This window comes from Ambystoma mexicanum, chromosome 2q, assembly GCF_040938575.1.
Source record: "Ambystoma mexicanum isolate Mex_15411 chromosome 2q, UKY_AmexF1_1, whole genome shotgun sequence".
In the NCBI taxonomy this organism is placed as follows: Eukaryota; Metazoa; Chordata; class Amphibia; order Caudata; family Ambystomatidae; genus Ambystoma; species Ambystoma mexicanum.
In genome coordinates this window covers 315,961,563-315,973,720 of record NC_090924.1, presented here as the reverse complement: position 1 = coordinate 315,973,720, position 12,158 = coordinate 315,961,563, and positions in this window count along the sequence as shown.

The following is a 12,158-nucleotide window of genomic DNA, read 5'->3' as shown; positions in this document are numbered from 1 at the left end:
AGAATATAAACAAATAATGCATTCTGTTGCTACAAATCACAGCTGACATGTGCAGGCCCCTGATATGTATCTTGGCTAGGGGATGTGGTGGAGGATGTTAGTTGTGTGCTATTGACGTGCAAGTCTGTGTGTTATTGCTGGGGCAATGCACAATATAGTTTTCCTTTGCAATTTGGAGATGGTTGTAGTTCTGTGCGAATGGCTTTTTGTCATGATGCTGTGCCACTGTGTGTGGACCAGGTCCCCGTTTTGAATGTGGGCAAACGCAAGTGTTTGAGGGTCTACTTTTGTAGCCGCATCGCTGTTTCTTTGACGTCCATGTTGTATCTTGGCGCGACGTGTGCAGGTTGCCGTACCTTGCTTTACCGTATTCCACTGGTCGCGTTTTATCCTTTTCTGACATTTTGTTGTAGTTCATTCTCACAAATATTGAATCACTTCAGTAACGAGTTCATGCCTTGCCCATGTATGGCCTTAATGTTGAAAGTGAATATTAAACTTAGCGCAAGTACCTACACCTCAACATAGTTCTAGTCTTCAGCCAAAGTTATTTTGCGTGGAATCCCACGTCTACAAACATGTAACTTGAAAAAATATTCAATAGAAAAGCAGTCTGCTTTTTTTAAACAGATTTTTTTAATCAATCTAAATCCTAAAAATTGTTTGGAGGCCAAAAACTATATTTTTCTTGGTTGACAGAAAGTTAGCGTAGTAAATTAGTTGCGCCCAAATCTGGTTGGCAAAGATACTCTGCCAACCCAGGACAAAGATATTTGAAAAAACACATGTTTTTCCTTCATTGAATTTACATGGTCTGATTTCTTAAAAACTCAGAAATGTCCATGCGTTGATAAATTTCCAAATACCTAACATGTCCTTAAATATCTCATCCAAAGGTTCATTGGTTCCGGTGAAGCTATCGCAGGCTGCGATCAAGTGCTCCATAATATCATTACACTCCCAGTGCCTGCCTTCTGAGTAGAAGGCCAGCACGCTTTATACAAACTACTGAAGAAAACTGCACAGTGGATGGAGCCAACTTTGGGGTGTTTGGCATGCTAATTTGTTATAGCATGTTAGTGGTTATGTTAGAAACCTTTTATACTGTGGCAATTACCACTGTAGCGTAGAGGCGTAGGCAGTGTAGGGCCAGAGCGGGCAAGGCCCACCCAAAATCTGTAAATGCTCTCTCCAGCTGACCTATAAAGGCAATATCATATGTTAATGTCACTGCGGCGGCCCAACGACATTAGCTTCATGCCCCACTTGTTAGACAATCCTATTACAGAGCGGGTACATTGTCTGAGAAATGGTCGTACTGTGCCTTCACCCACAGTACCCGGAGAGTATTCTCTAGAGGAAAACGGAGCACAAAGGGAAAGGCAGTGGGCCGAATAGGAAAGGAGCTCACAGAAGCGACATTCTAGGAAGACACGTAGGAGTTGATGTAGAGGGAACGCGATTGCATTTGTAGTGGTGCACGTGTAATTGGAATGCCATATAGAAATAGGGAAAATAAGGAATCTCGTGGTAGCGAGCGTTTTCCCGCCACAGTGGTTTCTAGTACACGGTGAGGAAGTGATATAGTGGAAGCAGGGTTCTGTGATGGCCACGAGATGTGCTCGGGAAGCGTCCGATAGTGGTATTTTTTTTTTTTTTGATTTTTGTTTATTTCTTATTTATAAGTTTATTTAGATTATTCAGTCCAGAAATTACATCAAATACAGATTCTTTATGCATTATAAGAGAGAGAGAGTTATCCAAACGCAATGTTAGAGGCCTAAGAACACCACAACAGGCATAAACTCAGCCTATAATTCGGAAAAAGAAAAAGACAGCATATGTATCAAGTATGCGAAAGAAAAGAGAAAACACACTTGTAGGTCAAAGAGACAACAGAAGAAAGGGGGATATTTGTACATAATATCAGTTCCATGTCATTTTGCCGACACCTGTTTTTACGACGGGTGTTTTTACAAAAAAACTCACCTGTTTTTTTTACATTATTTTTAAGCCCCCTTGATTTTACTATTTTTGTTTTATTCCATCCCCACAAATATTTATTTGACACCCCCAAAAAAATTATCTGATTTTTTTCATAAAAACTCCAGCTGCAAAACACCTGTCATAAAAACGGGTGTCGGCGAAAGGACGCCATCCCTTAATATCAAACATATTAATGATATAGCTGAAGGAAGAGGCCCCAAATAGCCTTATAGACCTCAAGGTCCTCTTTACACTTATAAATGGTCTTCTCTGAAGTAGAAAGAGTCAGCATGTCTTGCATCCGTTCCTCTATGTCCATTCTGGGCAATGCCTTTATTATAACAAGAGAAAGGGCGCCTGGAATTCCTTGGAGACTTTCATATTTTTCTCCAGTGCCTGGTCTTTTTAAGATCATTTCACTACACGGTAGGAATAGCACACACTTGGAGAATCAGGATAACCAACACAACTTCAACTTAACTGACATAACATGGGCACAACCTGCTATTTATATATGTAATGATAAGTTATTTATATAACGCGTACGCCTAATCGCTGTATATAGGGCATAGTTACATGCATCATCATCATCCCAACCGCAGTTGGTGCTCATTTATCAACCTTGCAAGGATGAAAGGCTGAGTTGGCCCTGCCAGGACTTGAACCTGTGACCTGCAGATCATACATAGATCACTGCAGCAAGCACTCAACTGACTGAGCTATCTTACCAGCTATGTAATCCAACAACTTCCCCATTTTCAGGGATGCAACTGCATGGCTGTCTCGCAACATAAATTCTCTGGAGCACTGACTGTCACGCTCTTCTTTACTAGTAAAGAAGGAAGGGGGTGAGGAGGGTGGCCCCAAAATGGAGGAGGAGATGACTCGAAAAGCCAACTGTGCCAAACAAATGTGAAAATAATTAGCAAGCACGTTGAACCGCATCGCAAATCTGCGTTAATGTATGCCTTGCTATTTGGAAGGCCAGAGTTGTAATGTCCATTCGGTATATAACAGTTCCTCATTGTAGACCGCAGAGCCTTGCCACTGCTCGCAGGCACTTAGGAAAGTGAGACCATGTGGCATCTCTAACGGGCTCTGAAACCTGCTGTGATCTCCACAGGAAGTCTAATTAGTTGATGCACCTTTCTCAGCATGGTCTATAGAAATTCAATATGTATAAATAGGCAATCCAGCTCATAGTATGATATAGTCAAGAAATCAAAGTCAGACCCTCTGGTATCTCTAACGGGCCCTGAAACTCATTGTGACAAAAGGGAAGAGCGCAGGGATGCACTCGTCCCTGTACTCTTACAGAGCAGTGTCCATTAGCATTCATTAGCCACTGCTGTGGGAAAATCGCCTACTCAGCCCCGCAGTACTATTAAACGAGCCGTGACCCAACCATAAAAGTGAAACAGGCACAGCCCGAAAAATATACCTCCTTCGCCTTATGTAGTAGGGCAGGTCAACGGAAGGCCCTATCTTCAGAAAGGGTTTGAGCTGATAACAATAGCAACCCAAACATCTTTATTACAATGGCCCAAAATAACAGAATGTCCAATCAAGGTTCAACATAAATAAAGACTTTTAATCAAGCAATACAATGCAATCAAACTAATTCGGGAAAAATTAGGGGAAACACAACTCTGTAAAAGAAACATAAAGAATGGAGACTTTTGTGAAAAGGTTGCTGTAGATAAATGAGCTGGGGTGCTTGGTTAATAGATTGGCAACTATGTCACTGTTCAAGGATACGTTGTTAAAGAAAAAGGTAGAGGAAGGGGGCTTATCAGTCACTATGGTCCCAAAAAGTGGACCGGGGGTCAGAGCCTCCTCACAGTACCTTTATTCTTGTCTTTGGGATTCAGCGGCATTGAGCTGGGCTTCTATGTGCTTTTGCATCGAGACATGCAAATCCACTGGCAGTTGACCAGTTTTAGACAGCAAGATGATGGTTTCCAACAATATGGCTTATCAGTTACAATCAATGATGTTTGTTAAAACATACAATCTGGTTTAAAGATTGCAGGTTTTTTTCTATGTCTATGTTCTGCTTTACATCACAAAATCCTTCTCTTAAAATGATAACATTTCACCAAGCTTGCTAATTATTGTGCATGTCTCGAAGGTCAGGTCATCACCCTGAACCTTATATCAACCGGTTTCAGCGGGGTCGTGGTTACTCTACGCTTTCTTCAGGACTCAAAACTTGACTTTCATTAGCAAATTTAAATCAATTAAAAAAGACATTTTTCTTCTTTATGTTTTGCTCTCCATGTTCCTGTCTAGAGGAGAGCGTCTCATATTTCTTTCTACATGCGTCTTGGTTTCAAAGTTCCCTACAAGGGAATACATAAAAAGGGGGAAAGGGCAGAATGGTGGCCCACTTTCTCTCTCTACCCATCAGCTACCTGCTAAGCTAGATAATGGGCTCAACAACCCCTTCTGAGGTTAGCAGCACTGAGTCTACTACAATTCAGTATTTACAGGTGCCTGTCTGGCATACGATTCCCTGCCCATAGCCTGGGTACTTTGGAACTGGGCCTTGCACAAACCACCTTTCCAGCTCTGAAAGGCTGTTTGGCAGGCATAGGTCTGCTCACCTTTCTGTGGTATCTGCATAGCCATAGACGTGAAGTGGGCTCGCCTTGTCAGATCTGACTTCCTGGGAGGACCCCAATGGAGAGAATATCCCTTTCCTCTCACAAGACCATGACCACCCATCCATAGGTAATGGATTTAAGCGGCCATTGGTCACCCCTCCTGACTTCTCAGAACCTTGGCAAGACTGGAAGGAGAACTCTGATTTCATCATCTGTACACCCACATGAGGCCAGTAAAAATGTCCCAGTCACATCTAAGTGACCAGTAAGAATTTCAGGAGCCAAGTCTGTAAGGAAATGCATGGGGCCTGAGAGAACAACCAACCCTTGGCTGCACCCTGCCTCAGAATTAGTGAAATCACTGTTTCTGAGCAGGACAAGATTCTCACAATGAGCCCGCTCCCTGTCTTGGAGTAGACTACGGCTCTCGCCCTGGGTCTACCCCCCTTTTTGAGACAGACTTGGGCTTTAGCCCTCTGTCTGTTCCTCTAACTACTTTTGCAGACCCGCCAGATTGGGACAGTCTTTGTGTTCCTGGAAAACGTCAACATAACCTGGGCCTCTAGCTGAGGACAACTCACTCAATTCTGGCATGCCCTTCAGATCTGAAACTGCCTGAACCACCATTGCAGGTTTACTTTTTATGCCAGTCAGAAACCCTGAGATCACTGAATCCCATGGTACATCCATAGACACTACAGTGGCCACTGAGCCCTTTCCCACAGGATTAAGTGCTGCAGGGGACCTCTAGGCTGAAATGGCAGCTACCAGTTAGACCAGTCTCTTCCACTCTCTAGCTTAAAAAATCTCAGGGCCCAGGGCCTCAAAGGCGTCTTCTATTGCTGCTCACAAAGCGCTTGCTGACTGCTTCGACTATGTCTGTATCAGGGAGATCATTACTGAAAGACACCCTACTGGAATGCAGCTGTTAACAACAACACAGTGATGGTGGTGTTCTCCCTCCAACTAAGCTCCATTGCCAAGGGACAGTAGCTAAGACCATCCAATCCCATACTGGTTGGTCTGGGTCTGGGATATACTGCCCTTCCTGCACCCATTGTCACCTAACAGCTGTGACACTGGCAGACATGGCACGCAAGGCTGGAGAATGTTCCCCACTTATGAAAAAATATATGAGTATTGTCTGGACCTGTGACCTTCCCTGGAGACCAAGCACTGTCCCCCTTCAGAGTGTCCAGGGAACATGCAGCCACTCCAGGTCCTAGTGGAACTTCATCTGCTAAGGGGCCAACACTGACTGTGGCCTCTTCCAGAAGACCAGTTATCATGATGGCTTGTTTGCGTTCACCAAGGCAAGCTGGATATCCCTTCTTCTCCAGCATTGGATCTTACATGGATTCACATGCTTAGAATATTCCCCGTCGTCAGGCTGGGAATCCTCGGTAAGTTATATAGACATTTTCCATAGGAAAACTTCCGACACTTTTGTGTGCTATCTATGTCGTTTTGGGCTGTGTACGCCAGCGCCACTAGGACGTAGAGGTATAAATAGCCCTGCTCCCACGGCTCCCTCAGATTTCAACCGTCTTCCAAAGTAGTGGGATTACCTCGAGTATCTACTATTTTATTAGGTTGTGCGTTCTTCTTCTTCTTCGACTGTTTCTTTTCGAAAAATGTCTGGAAAGGCGTTATTTCGTCCGTGTGCTACATGTGGTCTTGAGAAGGTGTATGAAGGAGAGGGGCATATGGACTGTATTTACTGTCTTCACCCTCATCATACGGCGGACACGTGTGAGATCTGTCAGGGCTTCTCACAAAAGACCCTAAAAGACCGCAACAGACGCCTGGTTACTTGGCTCAATGACGGAGCGGGTGCGTACCCGGTATCGGAGGTAGGCTCTACAGCCTCGAGATCTAAGTCTCCTGTGCACCCTCATCGCTTAGTGTCGGCAGAGCCTCCGGCGAAGAAATCACGTTCATCTGAAAAACGCCCCTCGGAGAAACATCCTGCGAGGTCCTCCTCTTCACATAAGACTTCGTCTTCTTCCTCCTCATCTAAAAAGGAGAGAAAAGACCCATCGAAATCCTCCTCAGGAGACCGTCATAAGTCTACCTCGAGTCGAGAGTCCTCGTCCTACAAGTCGAGTTCAAAAACGGCAGAACCCCTCAAGGCCCTGCGCCACAGACTTCATCGACGACGGTCCGATCGTCGACGCCTGCTTTGCCTTCGGCGACTGCTCTTCCTACGGTTATTTCGTCAGGTCAAACAGCGGCTATGGAAAAGATGTCATCGTCGACGGTGGCCCCGTCGGTGGGATGGCAACCGGAGGTTTTCGATCCGATCCTGCCTGAGGCCTTGCTGCAACCAGAAGCGGCTTTCTCCATCTCGTCGGCGGAGGATGACCGTGGCCCGGTCGCACATACAACCGATCTGGGATTACAACCAACTGGTTTGGTGTCGCTCTCGAGTGGAAGTGCCATTCCAGTTACCTCTTCCTTACTGTATCCCCAGACAGTTCTGTCCCTGGAAGTGTTGAACACGTTACAGAAGCTGTTGGAGCGTTTGGACACACGATTACCTCATCCTAGTGTCCCGACAGTGTTACAGGCTACGCCAGCCGTCGACGAGCCAGGCCCGGCTCATCGGCCTGCAACCAGAATTCCTACCGCTTACCCGGTTGAGGAAGATCGTTCTCGCCCACAGGAAGAAGGAGAACTGCCGGAGTCAGAGTCGGAACGTGAAAGGTCTGGTTCAGACATCTCGTTATCCCCCTCAAGGGACCCTACATGGGACTCTGAAGCAGAGATGGAAACTCCAAAAAGTCCAGCGCAGGCGCAGCCATCACCACCTGATGACGTCGGTGCTTTCCATGCCATGATGGGTAAGGCATGTGCGGAGTTTGGCCTAGTCCCAGAAGAAGAGAAAAAATATTGTTTTCTTTTCGATCATATGGGCAAGAGAAGAAAGTCGATATTTGCTATCCCCATTTTAGACCATGTCTGGCAGGAGGGACTAAAAACCATGCATCATCCTTTTTCGGAACCGTCAATAAAAGGTCGATTGGAAAAGAAATTCAAGGCTCCGGAATCGCCTCCCAAGTGCTTGACGTCTCAACCTTCGCCGGAATCGGTGGTATCTGCCGCGGCGGCCAGAAAGGCAAGGTCTCAACACAAATGCACGACCCCGCCAGACAACGAAGCCAGGAGGCAAGATGCTTTTGGCAAGAAAGTGCTGTCGGTTGGAGCGACTACAGTAAAAGCAGCCAACTCCCTGTCTATTATGGCCAGGTATGATAGAGAGATGTGGCATCGGCTGGCTCCTATCTTGGACCATCTGCCTGAAGAACACAGGAAGTCTGCCATGCTGCTAGTACGTGGGGGAGAAGAGGCTTCCAATCATTCCATTAACATTGCTGTCGACCTGGCGGAATCAGGCTTTAAGCAAATCAACAATGGCGTAGTGTTACGAAGGCAAGCCTGGCTTAAGTGCACGACGTTCAGACCAGAGGTACAATATAAGGTACTGGATATGCCGTGCGAAGGAGAACACCTGTTTGGGGAGAAAGTGGATGAGGCCTTGAAGGGCATGAAAGAAGATTCTGACACGGCTCGTTCTCTGGGAGCCCTCCAGAGTGGTAGGAATTTTCGTTCCTTTCGTCCTTTCAGAGGAGCATCAGGTAACTCCCGGTTTGGATCATCTAGAGACCGAGGTTTAAGCAGACCCTCCTACTCTTCCCAAGGCTACAGACGTGCAGCCCAAGCTACTCGTAAAGGCAGAGATTACCAAACCTCCAGACGACGAGGCGCCTACTCCTCGTCGACGAAGGATAAACAGGCCAAAAGCCAGCAATGACAACTTTCAGGACGTCCTGGGGGGCAGAGTGTCTCGTAAAGTCGACGAGTGGGAGCGCATAACAACAGACCAATGGGTTTTGGACACAATACATCTGGGCCATTCTCTACAGTTCAAGGACAAGCCACCACACATTCCACCGGTGTTCTCGGCGCAGCCCCACCTTCAAATACTAATGCAAGAGGTGGCGCTTATGCTGCAAAAAGGGGCTATAGAACTGGTCCCGGTGGCGGAAAGAGGACAGGGAGTGTACTCCCGTTACTTTGTCGTCAAGAAACCCAATGGAAAATGGCGTCCCACTCTAGATCTACGAGCTCTCAACAAACTGCTCAAGAATCTAAAATTCAAGATGCTTACACTCCAAGAGGTGATCTGATTGATACAACCGGGAGATTATTTGTCGTCGCTAGACCTTCAGGACGCATACTTCCATATACCGATGCGTCGACGACACAAAAGATTTCTACGGTTCCTCGTCGGACGAACCCACTATCAGTTCAAGGTCCTCCCATTCGGACTGAAGTCATCTCCCAGGACGTTCACGAAATGTCTGGCTCCAGTAGCAGCCTGGTTAAGGAAAGAAGGTCATCATGTGTACCCTTATCTGGACGATTGGCTAGTGAGGGGATTGTCTCCGGAAAGGGCACAGGAAAGTCTGAATGCAACCATGTGCCTCCTACAACGTTTGGGCTTCGCAATAAACTTCGAAAAGTCCTCCTTATCACCATCAAAGACCTTGGTCTTTCTGGGGGCGGAGTTCCAGACGCAGTCAGGACTGGTAAAGCCATCCGTCGAAAGGGTTCTGAGACTACAGCAAAAAGCATCGGATTGGAAAGTCGACACCAGAGTGTCAGTGCGAAGGTACATGTCCCTACTGGGGACCATGTCGTCCTGCATACCCTTAATCAACAATTGTCGTCTCTTCATGAGGCCGATTCAGGAATTCTTGGCGGATCGATGGGCACAGAGTCAAGGGCGTTGGTCGGACAAATTGACCATCAACAGCAAGCTCGTGCAGGCGCTTCAATGGTGGAGAGTTTCCATAAATCTGACAAAGGGAATGCCCTTGCTGGAACCTGTGTTCCAGATGACAGTGGTGACGGATGCTTCTCTAACTGGATGGGGAGCTCATCTGGATTCCCTACAGGTTCAGGGTCGTTGGTCATCGGAGGAGTCCGGCCTTCACATCAATGTGCTGGAGTTAAGGGCGGTGCGTTGGGCCCTGAAATCCTTTCTTCCATGGATAAAGGGATCAGTTGTACGGATCATGACAGACAACACAACAACAATGTTTTATTTAAGAAAGCAGGGAGGAACTCGCTCCAGAACTCTGTCGACCGAAGCCCAGGAGATCTGGCATTGGGCCCTCCAGCAGAAAATATATTTATTGGCGTTCCACTTGCCAGGAGTCAAAAATGTGCAAGCAGACTCACTCAGCAGGGAGATGAATCGACTACACGAATGGGAACTGAACGACCAACAACTACACCGTGTCTTCGAGAAATGGGGTCATCCGGCCCTCGATCTCTTTGCGACGAGAGACAACAGGAAATGCCCACAATACGCAAGCAGGTGGCCACAGCAAGGCTCACTAGGGGAAGCATTCTCCTTCCTGTGGACGGACACGTTTCTGTATGCCTTTCCCTCGTTTCCGCTCACGCGTCGAACGCTGCAATGGATCCACAGATATCCATGTCGGGTGATCCTGGTGGCCCCGTACTGGGCCAGACAAGTGTGGTTCTCCAATCTACTCTATCTTTCAGCGGCAGAACCAATGAGGTTCCAGAAGATCCCGAATCTTCTGTCTCAAGAGAAAGGGGTTGTTTGTCATCACGACCCGGACAGCGTCAGTCTGACAGCCTGGCTCCTGATTTCTCAGAGTTTGGTACGTTAGCGATTCCAGCTGACTGTCGTCGCATTTTGCAAGCTGCAAGGGTGCCGTCCACGAATGCTTCATATTCATACAAATGGAAGAGATTCTTCATATGGTGCGCAGGTCAACCAGGTTTGGTTCCACTTAATATCACACCGGAACAGCTTCTACCATACTTGCTACTCCTAGCTCAAAAAGGCTTGTCTGTTTCATCCATAAAATTGCATCTGGCTGCCATTTCGAGATTTACTCGGAAGAGACATTCAACTCTGTTATTTAGTGACCGGCTGATTAAACATTTCCTTAAAGGATTGTTCCGAACCTTTCCTCCCACGAAAAAGTTTCCTCCTATCTGGAGTCTTAACCTGGTTCTGGCAGCGCTGATGAAGGCCCCTTTTGAGCCGATGTCATCGTCATCATTGAAATTTTTGTCGTGGATATTGGCTTTTTTGGTGGCTATTACTTCAGCTCGACGACTGATAGAAATACAAGAATTAGTGATCGATCCACCGTACTTGAGGTTTCTCAATAATAAAGTCGTGCTGGCTACTAATCCTCATTTCATTCCTAAAGTGCCTACCATGTTCCATAAGCACTCTTCTATAGTGCTGCTGACGTTTTTTCCAACACCTTCGTCTGTTGCGGAGAAGACTCTCCATACATTGGACGTGAAAAGAGCTTTAAAATTTTACCTCCATTGCACTCAAAGCTTCAGAGACACGAGACAACTATTTGTGGCTTATGGCCCTTCGGCTAAAGGTAAACCGATCTCAAAACAAGGACTAGCCCGATGGGTGTCGTCTGCAATTTCTTTTTGTCACTCAAAAGCCAGAAAACCGCTGGAAAAGCGTCCAAGGGCCCATTCGACGAGATCCACTTCTTCGTCGACGGCATTGTGGTCCGGGATTCCGTTGGGAGATATCTGTCAGGTAGCTTCCTGGTCGGTACCACAAACGTTTACCCGGCATTATTGCCTCGAACAGCAACATGCTGAGGATACACAGATGGGTCATGCAGTCCCACGGCACCTGTTTCAATAAGGTAAGCCCCAATTAAGGGGTTACATCCTTCGGCTAATGTACTTTAGAGTGTTGTGTTTTCACTGTTAACATACAATAATGTGATGTTTCGCCATGGTAAATATGCATTATGGTTATTGTGATATTGGTTTGCATACACTCCTCCAACGTTGGGGGATACTGCTATTCAATCTATTCTAAGCATGTGAATCCATGAATGATCCAATGCTGGAGAAGGGAATAGTTTCTTACCTGTAACTCCATTTCTCCAGCATTGCTATCTTTCATGGATTCACATGCGCCCGCCGGCCTCCCCTAAGCATGCAAACCAGAGATCCCCCCATACTACTTTGGGGGCCGAAATCTAAGGGAGCCGCAGGGGGGGGCTATTTATACCTCTACGTCCTAGTGGCGCTGGCGTACACGGCCCAAAATGCGTAGATAGGACACAAAAGTGTCGGACGTTTTCCTATGGAAAATGTCTATATAACTTACCGAGGATTCCCAGCCTGACGACGGGGAATATTCTAAGCATGTGAATCCATGAAAGATACCAATGCTGGAGAAATGGAGTTACAGGTAAGAAACTATTCCCTTCTGTGTCATGGCACCACACAGAAGACTTTGGGAGGTAAGGCTGTGGAGGAACCAATGGGCCATGTGGCTGAGGGTTCCCTTGATATTTTTAGGGTATTTTCTGAGAGGAAGAGTCAACACCTCCCTCCATACTCTCCTTACGTTTACTTGTATGAGATGCCTCTGCTTCTACTTTGGGTGTACTCAGCTTGAGCCATTTTCTGGGAGTTCGCACATACCTGTTGGAAGCCTCCCCAAGTTTACCAGGATTTGTGTTAGTCTTA